The 19,326-nt window shown below is 34.6% G+C and overlaps 2 non-coding genes across 2 annotated transcripts; one reads left to right on the forward strand and one right to left on the reverse strand.

The window, feature by feature from the left end:
• Nucleotides 1–1,359: 1,359 nt before the first annotated feature.
• Trnal-uag (transfer RNA leucine (anticodon UAG)) lies at nucleotides 1,360–1,439 on the forward strand. Its single transcript has one exon. It is a non-coding gene; the product is annotated as a tRNA-Leu (tRNA).
• A 16,807-nt stretch (nucleotides 1,440–18,246) lies between these two features.
• On the reverse strand, nucleotides 18,247–18,319 carry Trnak-uuu (transfer RNA lysine (anticodon UUU)). The gene has a single exon. It is a non-coding gene; the product is annotated as a tRNA-Lys (tRNA).
• Between the last annotated feature and the right edge of the window lie 1,007 nt (nucleotides 18,320–19,326).

Genomic DNA, 19,326 nt, shown 5'->3' on the forward strand with positions numbered 1-19,326 from the left:
TCAAATCTTTATTTTTCCTAAATACAGGAAAACCTTTTTTGTACGATTTTCTGTTCTTGTGCGGTTTTTTAATACGATTTTTTTCATGCGGTATATGAAAAGAAATATATTTTTTAAAACTACTGTTTAACTGCTACTGCAGTGCTGTAATGATTCTGGATATGCCCTTATAAAAATCTGTCAAATGGTCATCTGATAATGGAAATTGTGATTGTGAGCAGCTGCCACCATTTGGACAATATTTAAAGAAAACTAGATTTCGATTGGAACCGTGCAAATCTAAGCAGTGAAGGAATTTCGCTGAATATACTGAATATACTGAATATACACTGAAGTAGTAGAGACTTTCATTTCTATTCCAATATATTCAGCATTTGTATGTTGAAAATCCAATAACCGTAAGTGTAGTTCGACAAATTGCGTCATTCAACGATTTGAACGTAAAAATAATTAAATTATAATATTACAAATTATCTCGAACATTCTCAGATAATCACGGTTGATGACATGGTATAATATTATGATATCTACAGAAGATCAGAACAGGCTTAGTGGGTTCTCGTCGCTAAGTCGTTTCTAAGATTCAACGCATGTGTATGGGAATGTCTCAAGAGCTACTTTGCATAATCCACAATTAAAATTCAAATCGATCCGTACTCGAGTCGCACATATGCGCGATTGATAAATTGCATCCATTCGCTCCCGCCGAAGCTGCTCGCATTCGCCACTGCGCGCATCAACTGTAGAAACAAATTAGCCAGACTCGAATATTAATTAGAAATTTACTCATCTTCAACAACGCCAATAAAACTGTCGACCAAGTGATCTCTCGGTGGTCGTGTTACTCCCACGCGTATATGCTCACAAACGTCCGCACTTCCAGCTGTGCAAACACTTTAAGACGTGAGGATGACTTTAAATGATGCCACTTTCTAATGACGTTCGTTTGATTAAAAACATTACGAGATTAATAGCTCTTCCCGCTGGTATAAATCATAACAAATTTCTCATCGTACAAGCTCTCCTCGGCGCAGCATTCTACTCATACTCGTACCGGTCGCGAGGGTGTGAAGGTTGATGATAGGGGGAGGCAAACATACGTTTAGTGCGGTGTTGATTTGTTCGGCGAATGCATAACACACACACTGCAGCACTGTTTCTAACTAGTCGTGTGCCCATCTTCGATGCTTTCCTTGCCCTGGCGTTTACCCTAGCCATGCTGACTCATAGATCCGTTTTGCTGCTTTCTTTATGCTATTCTGAGCGTAAACGGCGTCTCAGTGCCACATTAGCGTTATCAGAAGGGTGTTCGGGACGCGATGCTTTTTATTTCATTTATAGAGAGCAGCGCATTATCGAGGCAGCGTGGCCGAGCGGTCTAAGGCGCTGGTTTTAGGCACCAGTCAGAAATGGCGTGGGTTCGAATCCCACCGCTGTCAACATGTGATTTTTTGCTACTGATCAGAATAGAATCGGATTGTATTGTGTTTGGTTTTGTTTTTGTTGTTGTTTTAAATTTCCAACATTTTTTTCATTCCAATTGAGGATTTCAAAATGGTTTTCAATCGTAGGAATTATTCCACCATTAGTTTAGTTCATAGGTCAAATATGAATCAAATACTAATATACGTATCACGATATATTTGTATATCTCAAAACATCCAAAAATAATTCTGTTATTTGAATAACGAATAGAATATTTTTCGATTTTTTTTCATGGAATTGAATTTATTGTTCAATTATTTTTTTTACAACCATATTAATTGAACACTGGTTGAGCGAGATATAAACCTATTAGATTCAAAATATGGAAATAAATCCGTCTCTTTCGGTCACATTACAATGATCGCGATATCGTGGTCACAGAATCAGAGATTCTCAGAGATTTCTATAATTTTTTCTCTGACATTATCTTCGTAGGCAGTATTTCGTTGTGTTGGTCGCTCCGGATGTAATTGGTATAGCCCACAAAATAATACGGTCGGAAATATAAAATAAAGGGCCTGGCCGGGTAAGGGAGTAAAAAGTGCCCCCAAACCAAATCATATTGTATCGGATATTAAATATGAAATTTTGGAGGTTTTTTCGAACTACTATGTGGTTTAACATAGGATCTATTAGTGAAAAACGTACTTTTTCGTTTATTTCATGTCATCCTCAAAAGCTTCTAGATAAAAATTTGAAAAAAATGCTGAATATGCATCTCACTACGGTGTATCAAGAAAAATTATCAAAAAAAAAAATTCATCAAAAAATGAAATACTAAAAAAATATTGGAATTTAGATTTTTTGTTTTTTTGGGATTTAGAGATTCAGTACTACTCTAACCCATATTTAAATGTGTTCCTACGGCTTTTCCATATATGTTTGATTTTTTTCTAATTTTTTTCAGTGTTGCGCGGTACAAAAACATATTTTTTTAATATTTCCAAATGGGTTTGGCTGGGTATGGGAGTAAAAAGTGCCCCCAAACCAAACCGCCAGCTGTATGGAAAATATTGTATAGGGTACTAAAAATGAAATTTTGACAGTAGTACCATATATTTGAGTTCTTATATGGTGAAAAGTATGTATAGGATTTATGGTGAAAAATGCACCTTTTCGTTGTTTTCATCCCATTCTCAATAGCTTTGAGATAAAAGAATGAAAAAATACTGAAAGTACATCTTACTGTATAGATGTATATAGATCGATATTTTCAAACAATTTTATCATCAAAAAATAAAATACTAAAAAAATAAAATTAATTTTAATTTTTATTTTAAATTAAATTTTATTTTTTTTTTATTTTGAGATTCCGTACTACTCTAGTTTGTATTCAAATTTCTTCCTACGTCTATTTTAGGTATATGTGTTTTTTATCAGAATTTTTAAAGTTGTTTTTCGCGGTACAAAACTTTCAGTTTTGAAGAGGATTGCGCGAAAAAAACTATGTTTTTGGCCTTTGGGCATTTTAAAATTATTTTGAATTTCGAGACCCAGTTCTGCTCTAATATTCATTCAAATTATGATTTTTGTATGTATAAACTTTGTCGGTGTATTTAGAGCAATGTGTTGTACAAAGATTTTTTTTCTCGTATCTTAAAATATATGAGATTATCTTGGATTTTCAAATTGAAATTATTATTATTTTTTTATTATAATCTTACAATTTAAAACCACGAATACAATAAAATAATCGATTTCAAGAAAATAAAAATAATAATGCAGACGGTGAAGAAAATAATTGTTGTGTCTCGCAATGCTCTTCAAAATTTAGGAAAAAACTACGCCAAATGTAGAAAAAAAGACACATACGAACGCATTTGAATAGAAATAAGAGCAGAAGTGGTTCTCAAAGTATTTTTTTTCTAAATTGCCAGAAAATATATATTTTTTGCACCGCATTTAATTTTTTTTTATTACATTTTTTATGAAAAAAGTCACAGGAGGGTTGTGTTCGAGACACGACCGCATAGTTGACGTAGGATTCCGTTGGATTATCTGTTACATGCTGATTTTGGATATGTTTGAAGAATTACATTGTTAAACTCTTCGATAGTGATTTAGTGGCCCTGAAAAGGGCCGTTTTGTCTGGTTGTTAGGTATTCTTGGTTCACTCCACCAATGTCCATAATAGAGTGATAATGATAGAAAGATGGTGATTAGTCATTTGATGACGTATCACGATAGAAGATGCCTAAGTGGAATGAGATATGATGAAAGCCGCCCTCTGTGGCCCTGGACGAGCTGGCTCCTGTGTTATGTATGGATGAAATAAAGAAAAAAAACTCATCAATGTAATACAAGATAATTATCATGATCCAACACAATTATCAAGTTTTCTCACAAAAAAAAAGTGTTATTTTATTAAAGAGAAAATATTTTTGGAATGAAAAAGGTAATTTGATTTAAAATTTTTATATTCTGAGTGTTTACTCAACCCATTTCCATTTTTGCTTTAAACCCAACGGAACACGATGCTACATGCCCCAATGCGAAATTCAATTGGACATTGATATCAGTCATTGATATGAAATTTCACGAAGCAATCAACATAAAAGTTTCAAATTAAAATTTTATTTATATTATATCAAACATAAGTTCTATTCAGTTCATTGAAATATCATTCTTCAATTAATCCATCGAAAGATTTTTATTTGAACGAAAATAAAAAAAAACACTCATTCATCGCTCCCTACTAATTCTCCAGCACGTATGCAATCAGCAATGCCCACGCTAGTTACAATGAGCATTATCCATTTGTGCGCGTCGTTAGTTAAACTATCGACCACGAGGGTATTTACATGCTGATTTCCCCCAGACACCTTGGATTTGAAATCTCTGTTAGGGAATACATTTCGGTGGGAACAAAAGTTCCCTCTGCTTTGATGTGCCGATTTCTCCGTATCTTCAATTTCGACCAATCAGATCGAGACATTTTCGTTTGGAGATTTTTTGATTGTTTGCTAGTTAGTTTCATATGATATATTATTTTATCAATTGTGATGAATTGTTATGCTCAGATCGATTGATGCAAATATCTCGTAAATCCATCAGGAAATAACTGACCAATAATTGTAAGTACATGAGTTGCCGCATGTGTCGTCAATTTCGACCAATCAAAAGTGGGTATTTCCGTTAGGATAGGGGTTGAGATTTTCCAATTATTCGATAGTTAGTTTCATGACATATATTATTTGATTTAATTTAAAAAATTGTTATGGAGTGCCGAAATTGATTAACGCAAAAATCTCATCAATCCATCATGAAACGACTGAGCAATAAGCGTTTGAAATTGGACAATTTTCACGATGTGCTCGATTTTCGATTTTCAATTTGTACCCCAATATATTCCTGAAAGACGTAATCCTACGTCAAAAATGTTTGAAGATATTTATCTATACACCTTAGTAAAATGTACATTTAGTATTGAGAGAGCGTGAAATTGAGAATGGCGTTAAAAAAAGGAAAAGGTGCATTTTTCACCATAGATCCTATATTGTACCATATAAGGACTCAAATATATGGTACTACTGTAGAAATGTTTTAATTAGTACCCTATACAATATTTTCCATACGGCTGGTGATTTGGTATGGGAGCACTTTTTACTCCCTCACTCAGCCAGACCTTTGGAAACATAAAAAAAATATTTTTTGTACCGCGCAACACTGAAAAAATCTGAAAAAAATCACACATATCTAGAAAAGCCGTAGGAACACATTTAAAATTTTTCAAAATTTCAATATTTTTTTTAGTATTTTTTAGTACTATACAATATTTGCTATACAGCTGGTGATTTGGTTTAGGGGCACTTCTTACTCCCTTACCCGACCAGGCCCTTTATTCAGTTAAACCGATTTACGGTTATTTCTATAAGTTGTCCGAATTCGTGTATAGTATAAACCACGCACAAGCCTCCACCAAAGTTCCTGGTTGAAAAATACTGTTTAATGTGTCACAATAGCGACACATTAATCTCAATATCATCAAGATTAATTCCAATGGAAGAAAGTACATCCAATTGGACAAACTTTTTTTTTTATCCCATTTATTTATTTATCAGGCTCATTAGCATTTTATCTGTAACAGAGCCGGGTTTTTATCGTGTACATGTACATATGTTTATGTTTCTATAAATTGTAAATTACACAGCAGAAGTAGTAGCCATTTAGGCGTTAGGTTTTCTGTTCCATTACATTATGGTAAATTACACTGTAGTAGCCATTTAGACGTAAGTGTATTCTATCTGTTCTTCCATTGTTCAGCAGACCGGACAGCGGAGACAGTTGATATTGATCATTGTTGAGTTATTTATAGAACAGCAGCCCGATGTGTCTTGCAGAGCAGAGCAGTTGTATGGATGAATCGATCTTATTTCGACCGTGGATCGATTTCCATCGCTGATGATGGTTGCGTGGACGTAGTTATTCTATAACAACACAAAGATGGTCAATTGAGGACCCTGAGTTTGAACTCACGATCGATCGCTTAGTAAGCGAACGCGTAACCAGGTGGCTACGAAGACCCCCTGGACAAACTTATCATTGTAGAAAAAAAGCACAATAATTTTTATTCGATCTCATTTTTCACTGCAGTACAAATGCGTAAACCATTTTTTTTTATTTTCCTTTTTATCTTGACTATTCTCCAAAGTATTCTATCATTCTTTTTTAAGTGGAGACAAATTCAAGGATATATAAACGACGCAAATCTGATCAGCCTTGGGAAACCTTGTTTTATATATAAGGTAATTTAATGTGTCCACGTGGAAGTTATTATTTCCCTCTCCACCCTCACCATGAACATGCATTTGGACATTTTCGTGACCCCTATCCCCCCTCAAGGTTGTCCACGTGGAATGTGGATAACCCCTAACTATATAAATTTGTATGTTTGTGTTCGTTACAAATAATACTAATATAATACAGCGTTTTGAAATGTTGGAAGATCGTTAGATTATAGGAAAACCATGAGTGCAGTATTAATAACAGACAGACATGGTGTCTTTCACATATCGAACAGAATTTGTGACAAGACACAAAAAACACAGTCCTTTTATTTTATGAGTAATCATTTTCAAAATTTCACTGATAAATGTTAATAGTGAATGAAATCACAGTAGGTATTTGTTGTCAGGATTAGTTACATTATGGCAGCACCATTGCCCATGTTTGTACAGGATACGTAAACGACAAAATGAACAAAATCGACTTTCTCTACACAATGTGATACGTATGCTCAACATGCGAACAAACATTTTTTGTTCGAAAACATTTGAGCAATTTATAAAAAACGTTTTCGAAAAATCACTGTTTGTACGCATAACAGACGTAGTTCCATACAGCTTCCATATATCGTTCGAAAATCCACAATTATCCGTATTATGTGCTAGAAGCTAAATCTACATTTGAATCACATTCTTTGTAGAGTCCAAACATGTTTTTCAGGATAGTATCTTATCCCTTAACGTTTCCTAATAGATGAATATAAGAAACCATTGAAACGCTGCTTATATATTTACTATATTATTTTATATATCACTGCACTGCGATGAACGTAGAGAAGCAATTTCGATTTTTATGCTGTAGTTCCTTTTTTTCTGCATTTGAATTTTCAAGTAGATAATGAAGCAATGAAATCAGTAATAATATATATATAATATTGGTTCTTAGCATTATCACTCATCAAATTCGACATCGAATAATTCAACGTACACAACATTTACACATAACGTTGGTGTAAGTAAAAAAATCAAACTTTGAATAAACAGTGAGTTTTATTTACTTATTTTTATATTAATCAGTTACTCAAATGAACAGCCCATTTTATCATGTGTTATCAATATAAACAATACTACTTCAGTTTAAATGGTATCCAGCCGAAGATCTTCGGTAAATCTGTTCAGCTGTTGTATAGAAATTTTACTGCAGATTCAGCTGTTTAATTTATTTTGCGCACATCTATTTTGAATACTTAACCCAAGTTCAATAAAACACATCGATATTTTTTTAAACTTATTTCATATTTAATTCTTTATTTACTAATCTAATACAACTAATATTAAAATTTTAATCTATTTGAGTCTCTGACAAATTATTCCAATAGTCATGTTTATCTATCGGTATTAGAGCCAAAACTTTTTTAATTGTAAACTCCTTTTGTGATTTTGAAGCTGACGATTGATTGTCCGCATAAACAGACGCAAGTGTTTTCCAAAAGGGAAACATATTTTTAATTCGCAATATCTCATAGGCTCTCTTTTTGCCGATAATATCCTTCAATTGGAAGGATCATTTCATTCGAAATTTGCATGGTTATGCTTGTAGACCAAAAAACAATAAAAATGCGTTTTCCCAATACTAATGGTGTTGGTGATTACGTATCCTATGCAAACATGGGCATAGTTTTTGGAAACTATAAGAATAAAAACAAAATCTCCGTACCAGGCGAGGAAAATATACTTCTTTCAAAATACATCCCAAAAATCAACAACATCTCCGGAGCCCGCTAGTCACCCAAAATTGACTAACAGGATAATAAAATTATAATAAGTTTGTTTAACAATCAACAAACAACTGATCATTCCGATGCCGAATCGAGACCATCAAACATGCACCCCACAAATCGTTAAATCAATTCCATGTTGAGCGTGTTAATTCGATAATTACTTGTAGGAAGCTTCCCACTAAAACTGAGCGATTATTTCACCAAAGTTCACCGGAGGTTAGCTCATGTCGATCATGTTCGAGTTGATTCTTGTTGATCGGTTCTTGATCGCCGTTTTTCTCTGTCTTCGACGATGGTTACACCTTTTGGTGGTTCTAGTTAGCTTGATTCTAACAGCTCTTCTGTTGGTGCTGCTGCCGCCGCCGCCTCCACCTCCACCATTGTTTCCAACCTGAGGGCTAACTTCAGTTCCCTTCCGATCCGAGAGAATGGGGGTGTTCTGAAGTTCTAATGTGCTAAGCTGTGCTGCATTTAATGTCATACCGCTGGAAGTTTTCACGCGCCGTGCCAACTCTCGAGCGATTGAATTAAACGGTGTCATTAAGCGGCACAATTTAGATCGTATCTCGCGCCATGGCAGATGATTGTTCTGTAGGCTCAGTGAAATCAATTTTTCTAACCTACCATTTGAACCCGGGCCACAACAGGGAGATGATTAGCGGGGGGGAAGTTGAGAGTGCCCTATTGGTTGTTGGTTGCCAGAGCCAGAATTGACCGCTGGGTAAGGCTCGTTAGGAGAGCTAAGCTTCTGTGGCGCTCGGGCGCTGGAGAGTTACAGCGGCTCTCAGGGCCCCGGCTAACCTATGGATGGAGCAACCAACGATCGTGCCTTCGATCGGGTGCCGATTATTGTAATTATCCGCTGCACCAGAACTGTTCTTGAAAGTATTCAGCTCATAACATGTCCTTCGATTTTTATGTGTTCTAACTGAGATTTTTGACATGCGATTGATCGTTTATGCAGTTGGGAGATGGTCGCGTTCGTGTTGCAAGTCGGTGAGTCATTCGCATGCCGCAGCACGGGCAGCTGTTGTGGTTTTGAAATAGAAAGCTTGTTCTGTACTATTTTTTATTTGCCTTTTGCAAATTCAGTTGAACAGTAGCTGATTTATATTTTCTGAAACCGATTACTATTATCCAACATACCTAAATTATTTTCACTTAAAACAGATATTTTTATGTGCTAAATTTAGTCGAATCTTTGATGAATTGAAAAAAGTTGAATCAGTTGAAAAAAGTAGAAGGGCCTAGAGGCACGGACGGAAACTTTGACGTAGGACTTTGAGGACAATTCCTTTTGAATTAAGTTTGTGTAACTGTTCAGAAGAACCGTTTGATATATGAACTACACTGAATTTCAAACGAACTGAAGAGTTGTAGTGTTAGAAAGAATCCGGAACTATTAATTATTAATAGTTTCTGTTTTCAGTAGTTCTCCTGTTTTACTAAAATAACTGGGGAAAGAATAGACGCATCTTTTTCGAAAGTTGTAAATTGTATGAAAAAATATGGTTTTCACTCGAAAATGCTGTATGCAATAATTTTTTTCGCACAATTTTTCATATTTTCTTTTGGGAAGCATCCTAGGTAACTATAAAGAACATGATTAATAATAGTTCACTCAGAAAAAAATTGGTAACGACATTAATCAATATTCACAAACAATCCGGTAATGGTTATCACGGCAACACGTTCACGCAATAGGCGAAAAATATAAGATTACAGTAGAGCCCCAATTATGCGCGAGCGGTTATCCGTGAAAGCGAGTTTCATAGTAATTCTATGGAGCTTTTTGTCGATGAGAGGTAGGCACTTTCTCTTTTGTTTTGGTCATGGCTTTCATATAATCTGACCACTGGTGAACACGACCTTACAGATGGATAGTTTAATGATTTCTGTATTGATAAAACATAGTTTTCATGCTGAAATATCTTTATTTCGTATTTGCACCTCATTTTAGTCGCATTATCGCATTATCGGCGTTTTTCGTTATGCGCGGTGACCTTGCCAGACTATTTCGCGGATAATCGGGGTTCTACTGTACTTGTTTACCCAATTCATAAATTGTCTCAGCTTTCTCTGGATTTTTTCTGATAAACATAATGTATAGCAATATTACAAATGAATTGAAAAAAAATCATTAAATTGAAAATTTCCAGCTTTGCCGAAAATAGAATTTAATCGAAGACACTAATTTAAAATTCGAAACCGTACTTCTAAATCGTAAAAGCGTACATTAAGAAAATAAGCCACGCGTGAATTTTGCTTGTGAATGACAATATATATCTTTTTTGGTTTTCTCCAAGCGTTCTCGCTATATTCATCAATTCCGTCCATTGCAATCTGCTTTCCACGTGTATTTAGTTCAGCTGCACTTCATTCTTTCCCAAACAGTTCGTTCGGCATCAAACTCGTAAGGCGAACTATGTTTTTTCTTGAAAAAGGACGACCATTTTTTTCAATTTTTTTATTAGGTTCCCCGAAAAGTAACTGCGATTTTTTTCATTTCAAATAAAATACATTTTTTTGTACATAGAATGAACGCATAAAGATGGGATGTACATCATTTTAAAGCTTAAGTAGTGGACAAGAATATCGGGAAGAAAAAACATCGATTTATTTTTGTTTTTTCAAAGATTTTGTGGACTAACATTATTTTTGACAACTAATCTTCTTCTTGGATGGCACTATCGTTCCAGTGGAACTTTTGCCTTCTCAACGTCGCAATACTTGCGTCATTTTTATAAGTAGTACTTGGTTGAGATTTCTATGCCGAATAAGCTCAAGCTCTAGAATATACCAACTAATGCAAATAGCAAAAAAAAAAGCTTTCATTTAATTTCTATAACGTTCCTGTAGGGAAATCGTTTTTTTCCATTTCTTCCTGATATTTTTGTCCACACACCAAGATAAAAATTAGGTCGTAAAATATTCTAAAACTTGAGAGTTAAAGCTTTAAAATGATGTGCATCCCATCTCTATGCGTTCATTATATGTTAAAAAAAAGTATTTTATTTGTAATGAAAAAAAATCGGCAATTCTTGTTAGGTAACTCAATAGTTCTTTCGTACCGTTCGAAGTTTGTCAAACTCTGCCATTGAGAATGTCCGAATTGTATGCAAACGTATTGTTTGTTGTTCTCCCCCACAGCGCAAACAGTGAGTAAAATCTAAACAAAATACCTCCCTTATTCGTTAAATTGTTTTCTTGTTTCACTATCTTCTTTGTTTATGTTTTAATATAAAAAAAATCTGAATAAACTTCCTATCTAATGTATAATCGCAATAACGATTTTGCGTAGTATACATTAGAAATCCCTTAATTTTTCGTAGAGGTACTTCCCATATAGAAATCAAAGACGTAGTCCTACATAAAAAAGCCAACTAGAAATATTTTGTTTTGAAACTGATTGAATATAACATCGTGTGATTTGTTATGACTGAGATTTCATTGTTCAGAAATCTGTCATATGCCGCCAATAAACTTTGCTTATGTTTGCCCCAGATAGAATGACAAGCAATTGCAGAGAGCGTATTTTTTGGGAAGAAATATCAATAGCTTTGAGTGAAGTTGAGATAGTGACATGTACTGCATCGCAAAACGTTTGTATTAGTAAGCTCTAAAAGTCTTTCGAAGACAGTTTGTATGTAGAATTTGAAATATAAAAGTTAGAGTTTAAAAACCGTTTTTTTTCATAGCGACCTTAACGCAACTCAGAAAAATGGCACTATATTGGTTATTTCAAGAGATTGAAAAAAACTTTGTTCTACAAAGATGTCTCAAATAGCTGAGACCACAACATTGTCAAACTATGTTTACCTCTATCTATAAAGATAAGAAAGTTATATTTTTTATTTCATCGACAATTTTGGTCATCCTAATTTTGATAACATGAAAATGAGCGCTCTATCATATGTAACAACTTTGTCGAAGACAGTTCTTGTCGTCCAATAACTCTTGAAATAAAAGCAATTAAAATTCCGTTTGGTTACCAAATTGTAACTATATATATTACCTTCGAAACATAGAACAAGCATTTCTCGAGTTATGTTTGTAATTGGACAAATACCTACTTTAATACAAAAAGACAAATGCGCACCATTGCCCCATAGTGGGGACTGTCTGGGGGTGTTCTGTTTTTTTTTGTGGAGAAGGATGAGTGTTATAGTCGAACATACCACGTAGAAATTTTTGGGAGGAAGGAGACTGACAATATAAGATATCCGAAAATGTCCAACATTTGAAACAGAATTCGTTTTTATCAACAAACTAGCTGATCCAGCGAACTTCGTCCCACCCACAATTGATATATTGATTAAGCATTTCGAACACTCAAAGTTTGCCTTGGAGCGCTGTTGTGGGTTTCGAAGAGCCCAATCTCTTCCGGCTAGTTTTGCAACTTTGTTGAATTCATGCTGGAGGTTGTTGACTTCCGGAAAATTGAACGCCATGCGCCGTAAATCTCTGAGAGTCATAACATAGAAAACTTTGTCCAGTGGCCTGCAGATCCTCAGACTGCTCACTCGTAAATACCTATCTAAACCGCTCGCTGACACATTCCAGCAGAAGTAGAAATGTCAATAAAAGAAGATTCGAATCATAAATCACTTTCTGATATGAGCCTTTTCCTCAGAGTTGATTCAGAAATACCGAGGTCTGCCGCAATCGAACACTTCGAGACTCCCTCCCGAAGCCTCTGTTGGGCCATTCGAGCATTTCTGGAGTGCATTTCTTCAAATCGGGTTTCTTCTTGTGGGTCCCGTTAAAAATTTTGTTGAAAACATGCGAGCTTTTACTTCACAGCCACTGCGCACCTTTGCCCCACAAGCAATTTTTGAACTAATCGAATTTTTAAAAAAAGCTCTTGAACTTTTTCACAAAAACGAATACGCACTATCATCTACTATAGAATGAAGGTTTACTTGACAGTGTAGTTTTGAAATTTCCAGTTATTTGAGGTAAGTAAATCGTCTTCTCCAAAACTGAAAAAATTAGATCAAAACATCGCAAAACTCTTTTTACCTCATAACTTTTTGCCACTTTCTTGAAATGTATCTTTTTTAATATGTGTGAGCTGTTGGTGTAATAATATATCAAACGACTACACTGTTGTCGAAATTTTATGCTCGTTTGCTTCAAAATGGCCAATGCGCACCTTTGCCCGCAAGAAATTATACATAATTTCTTGATCACCTGGCATCTAGAAGGTATGATTATTCCAAATGAGTTCTTACATATCTCTGGAAACATAAACAATTTGAGTGGTTCTAGCGTTATGATAAATAGTGTATGAACAAACAGCTAGTCAGGTGTATGACATTGTGAATGGTGTTTATTGTTCCGATTCTGTAAAATCCTATTAAGCGCAAGTTCGATTTCGTCGATTTGATTCCGGTGATTTTGATGTTGCAAATGTTCCATTCTCTGGATGAAATGTAGGAAACTGTTTGATGTTTTTGAAATACCACAAATGAAATTGAAATTTATTCTTCTCAAAAACGTATTTTTTTAAATTCTCAAAAAATTATATGAACAGTTCTTACGATTTCCAACGAGTTACCCATACATCAAAGGATTGGCACTTTTTTTGTCTTCGACAAAAGTTTATATTCTGATAAGATCTAAAACTTTGTCGAATCCAGTATATCTATAGCTTAAACGAAATCAGGATTAGTAACAGTTTTTTCAAAGAAAACAATTGTTGCTAGAAAAACTTTTTCCGTGTAAAAGTGTCCATCTGTATGGGTAACTTGTTGGAAATTGTAAGGGATATTTATATAATTCTTTTTTTGAGAATTTTTCAGAAATAAATTTTTGAGAAAAATTAATTTCAATTTTTAAATTGATTTTGTTTCACAGTGTTTTGTGTTTTTGACACTACCATTTATCATTTTTTCAAATGCATTTTTGATATTTTTTAATAAAAATTCAAACAGTTTCCGAAATTTCATCCTTTGATCAGAGAATGGAACTTCTTCGACATCAAAATAGCCGGAATTAAATCGACGGAATCGAAATTGTGCTTAATAGGATTTACAGTAACGGAACCATAAACACCATTCAAAATTTCAGACACCTCAGTTTCCTGCAGGAAGTCCTGTATGAAAAATCGAGATGACCATTTTTATTAGCACCCTAATTCATACGTTTTTCTTCGTATTCTGGATTTGATTCTAACGAAAGTTTGTATTCCGTTTGGGTTGGAGGAAATATGTGTTTTCCACAGCAATTGGGAATTTTTTGACTCAAGTAACTTTAGAAAAAAGCGTATCGATTTTGGTAAGAGAAATTTTTGATCATTTATATCTCAAAAACTATGAGTCGTACCGAAATAGTGTCTTAGAAGAAGTTAAAGAGTATTGATGCGTAAACGTGAGAAATATTTTCAGTGTATATTAGTGCTCTTTTTTTATTTACAAAAAAAGTTTAATTTGCAATATCTAAAATATGTATGTTTAATTTTTTTCATATAAAAAAGAAGTCATGTAGAAAATTTAAAAAAACGGCCCAAGATGGTAAAACTATTTTTTGTGGAACACTTAGATTTTATGATTTTTTGAAACTTTGAATTTTTTGTATGGCACAAATTGAGAATTCTGACGTGATTTAAAACAAAAAAGTTCATTTCAATCTGCTTCTAAATGTGATATTCTCGAGATGTTTAAAAAAATATTTCCAATTGAATGCCTTTTTTTAATAAATAGGCCTTTTTAATATGTTTGTTGTGTTATACCGTTATGTTCATGATATTTTATCGATTTGCTTATAATTACCAACAACTTTTCCAAATACGTCATTATGGTAAAAATATATTTTTATGAGTTGAGAAACATTTTTTATGAGTTGAGAAACATTTGAAGACATGTGGATAAACACAAAACGTAGCGATATTGAAAAAAAAAATCATCTCAATATATCTCATCTCAATATTAAATTACATATTTTTCGTGTTGCATAATCAGGACATAAGCATAAGTTTTTAAAGTAGAATTGAAATCCCCACAACACAAATACACCTCGTTGATTCAACCGGAAGTTATGGGAACAAAAATAATTAACTTGTTTACGTTATGCCAACATTGTACCTGAATTTAGGTATCTTTAAGGTACCTCTGTATATGTATATAAAGTTACTCGGATTCACACATCATTCATCAGTCGAACAATTTTCATTATAGAGTGAAAAACAGTATACCACAATGGACTGCAACAACATTTCCTTGTGCTGTAGACCGTTTCCGGAAAACGGTACAAGTATGATGGTATAACACGACAAACATATTAAAAGGGCCTATTTATTATAAGAAAGACAATAAATTAGAAATATATGTTTTAAATCTCTCGAGAATGACTGCATTTAGAAGAGGATTGATAATGAGCTATTTTGTTTGAAATCACATCAGGATTCATAATTTGTGGCTATAGAAAAGTTACCCTTGAGTCAAAATATTCCCAATTGCTGTGGAAAACTTATAAATCCTCTAACCCGAACGGAACACAAACTTTCATTCGAATCAAAAATCCTCGTGTTTTGTTATTTGTCGATCTAATTTGGAATTGCTCAGTAACGGAACCATAAACATCATTCGCAATTCAGACACCTTCCTGCAGGAAGTCCCGTATGAAAAATCGAGATGACCATTTTTATTGGCACCCTAAGCCAAACGTTTTGTTTCGTGTTCCGGAAACACGACAGACAGTTAATTCATGGCGTAATTTTTTTTCGATATGACAGTAGATCTCGACGTTTCATGCAATTTTAAGAAATTTGGCATCAAAAATTTTTATATGGAAAACGGCGATTTCAACATGGAAAAATTATCATACAATTTCTCTTTATTTCTGATTCAACTGCGCTCTTTCCTCATAATAACCACACTCAAACGTAGCTTACTTGTATCATCAACCATTTTGATAAAACTTTGTACCAAAATTATATTTCCAGTGTTCCGAGCCGTTTTTCCAGTCATCTTAAGCTCACGCTTTATAATTGGCCTATATTTTTCTAAACGATTCGAGACAATTGTTTAGATTTACATTCGTAACGCGTTTAAAGATTCGTAAAGCAATGCTCTTGAGATGCTCCCGTAGTTGTTTCTGTAACTTTTCAACGAGATGAAATATCGAAAAATCCTTTCAGCTCAACATATTTGAAAGTACCGTTCTCATATTTCGGACACTCTTTAAAAATAACTTGGTAGTGCTTAATGCCTTGATGATATAACTAAAGGTCTCTAAAAAATCAATTGTGATATTAATTCTACAGTTATATCATCAGAGCATTAGGCATTTCAAGTTATTTTTAAAGAGTGTCCGAAATATGATTCAGAACGGTATAAGCCTCCCGAAAATGCAAAAAAAAAGTTTCGATTTTTTCGATTTTCCATGTTAGGTTCCCCTCTTAAGCAGATAATTGTATGTTTGGTCTGTTACTACGTTTTGCTCAAGCTATGTTTACAAATTTCGCATCTGAATTTTCAATGTGAATGTGCCAGATTAACGTTCTTCTCTCGTCTTTCTTATGGAATGACTGCTGACGCGCTGCACGAAAGGCAGTAAGGTAAATGATTTTGGTTTGTCCAGTCGAAAATATGATCATGGTTTGTCTACTTTGTTGAATGCTCTAATTCAGCACAGCATTGTTATATCAGGTATTCGAATGTTTCAAAACATATAAATAAGGATGTCTTTTCCATGATTTACAGTAGTTTTATAGTACATTTTTACGGATTCACATGTTTTAAAGGATTATAAAATACATTATCTATTGGTGTCAATGCGCCTCTCATTTGAGCTAACTGAGCTAACAATCACCTGATGATTATTTGGCACGTATTCAGACCTTTTCTGGATAATAACACTTACAAATATTGTAAACATCATGCTTGCACACCATTTGTATCAGATTAACAAAGCTAAACCATTAAATTAACGTATTTCGATGATCTCAATTCTGATCTTGAGTTGTCCTATTCACTAATGTTGTTTTGTTCACATGATTTGTATGGCAACCGTTTGGCGCGCTGCAGTTTGTTTATTGTGTCCTTCGCGCATAGCAGAAATAAAGTTTCTCTATGTTGAGTGTGTTGAGCTGGACACTTTTAAAATGCCCAAGAAAAGGCAATATTCTGAAGAAAGCCTAAATTATGAGCGGATCAATATGATGAAAGTAAACTTAAACAATGATCAATGCAACATCTACTTGAAAATTCGAGTTTTTTATTTAAAAATGGTGATTTCTAAAACCGGACAAACCATGATCATTTTTTGAACAAACCATGATCAGAGGTGGTCAAACCATGACAATAATTTCTCTTTGAAACAAATCGTTAAAAAACATAAAAATTTGAATAATTCCAACGCCTTATGGTAGTATTAGTAGCTAGAGACTTGGGGCTTTTCAACAAACCCAAACTCGTATCGATTATATGTGATTTTCATAAAGAAAAAACGATTTGCATTTTCTAGTTACGTAAAAACACCCTAAATCGGACAAACCAAGATCATCATAAACAAACAAAAAATTCAAAGAAATGTATAAAAAAATATACGTGCGGAATCCGAGTGGAAGATGTTTTAACATTTTTAACTATTGAATTATATTTCATTATTCCATTCTAAAACATTGATCGATGACAAACAGTATTATTAATTACACGGAAGAAACAGAACATTATATTTATCCTTTCGCAATTAGCATAACGACTTTTGCTAGAACTAAGTCATCGATTCTACTATAACCGTGCATCCAATTCAGTAACAGTGCGCGTACAGATTGTTTTAATGCTCCATACGCCGTCGGTTTCGTCACGATGGAATTCAAGTATCCCATCAAAAGCTAACCCCTTCTTCGTGATGGCGGCGAATGTGTGCCCTAATGGCTAATTCTCCAGAAATGCAAATAACAGCATCATCTTCTGCAGTCAGTCAGTGTTGGAACTGCGAGTGTGAGGCTCCATTGAAAAGATACGCGATCATTATCTAGGTCGATCTGGCGCAGGTAAGGGTGATGAAGAAGGGGGAAGGGGAGCGTGTGTTCGCATTTGAATCTAATCAAAATCGCATTAACTTTGAATTGTCACGAATCTGCGCTATTGGCTTAGATGATCGTTTCGTATGATTGTATGTCCAATGAATCACATGTAAACTTGGAAACCGTTAGAACGGGAAGTTTAATTCCAGCGAGGAGTTTTATAGGACAAAAAGTGATTTGATAGAATGAGAACTCAATTTAAGATCAATTAAAAAATATTTCCCGCCCGAATAGGGACTTGAACCCTAGACCGTTGGATTAAAAGTCCAACGCTCTACCAGCTGAGCTATCCGGGCTTCGTTTTGTATTAACCATAGAGCTTAAGTTTCGGTAGAAGTTCATTTTTCTTCATTAAAAATGACCATCAAAACTCTACTGCTCTGTATTTGACGATCACCAACCGCTCGCGTTGATGCTACAATGAAATTTGTTGTTCCATTTCCGTGCTGTATGGAGATGCAAAAACACTTAATGTTAATGGACCGAAGGCGCCAGCGTGTGTTCCTCCTGTGGATTTAAGCTTTTTTTGTGAGAATCATAAACTGAGTTATTATGTGTGTACTTTCAGTCAACACCGACAGGTTTAATGATAGATTGAAATTTGATAACTGTCGAAAAAACGCTTATCTCCGAACACAGCGTGACGCACAATAACCGCATTCCAAACCATAGCTTAATCGATATTTGACGAAACCGAAGTGTGGTAGCTTGATCGCATATCAGGTTCACCTGATATGCTTCTACGGCGTTGCTTATCAGACTCAGATCTCAAAATGATCCTCGCAGTATCACAAGGATAGGAATGATTGTGGTTTAATGTTGTTTTGCTATCTTTGGTGTAAAAATTTGAACAGGGCGTTGCCAGGTTCCAGTCGAGAACATTTCAAATCCATCAAGGTAGATAGAGGACAAAGTCCACTTGATCAAGTCTAATGTGATGGAAGAAAAAAAAATCATAAGCGCCAACTACACACGGTAGACTCACGTCACCTCTGTACTCGATTTAATTCCTCGAGCAAAATCCATTTATATTCAGTACCCAGCAATGGCTGGCTTAATCCTCCGCCTGATAATGGATACTATTGCGGCAATAATTAATAGCAATCGATTAGGTGAGTGTTCATTTTTCTTCTTCTTCTCCTAAATAATCTATCAAACGGCCATAACCGGGATGCATCGCGCGCAAGCCCTATGCCGGACCGGTGTTATGCCCGCAGGGTGTATATAAATCGGCGCATGGCTGCCACGATATTGACGCCGATGCATTAATTGTAAAGAAGACGCCTGCCGATTAACGAGATTT

Source organism: Toxorhynchites rutilus, chromosome 3 (genome assembly GCF_029784135.1).
Source record: "Toxorhynchites rutilus septentrionalis strain SRP chromosome 3, ASM2978413v1, whole genome shotgun sequence".
Lineage (NCBI taxonomy): Eukaryota > Metazoa > Arthropoda > Insecta > Diptera > Culicidae > Toxorhynchites > Toxorhynchites rutilus.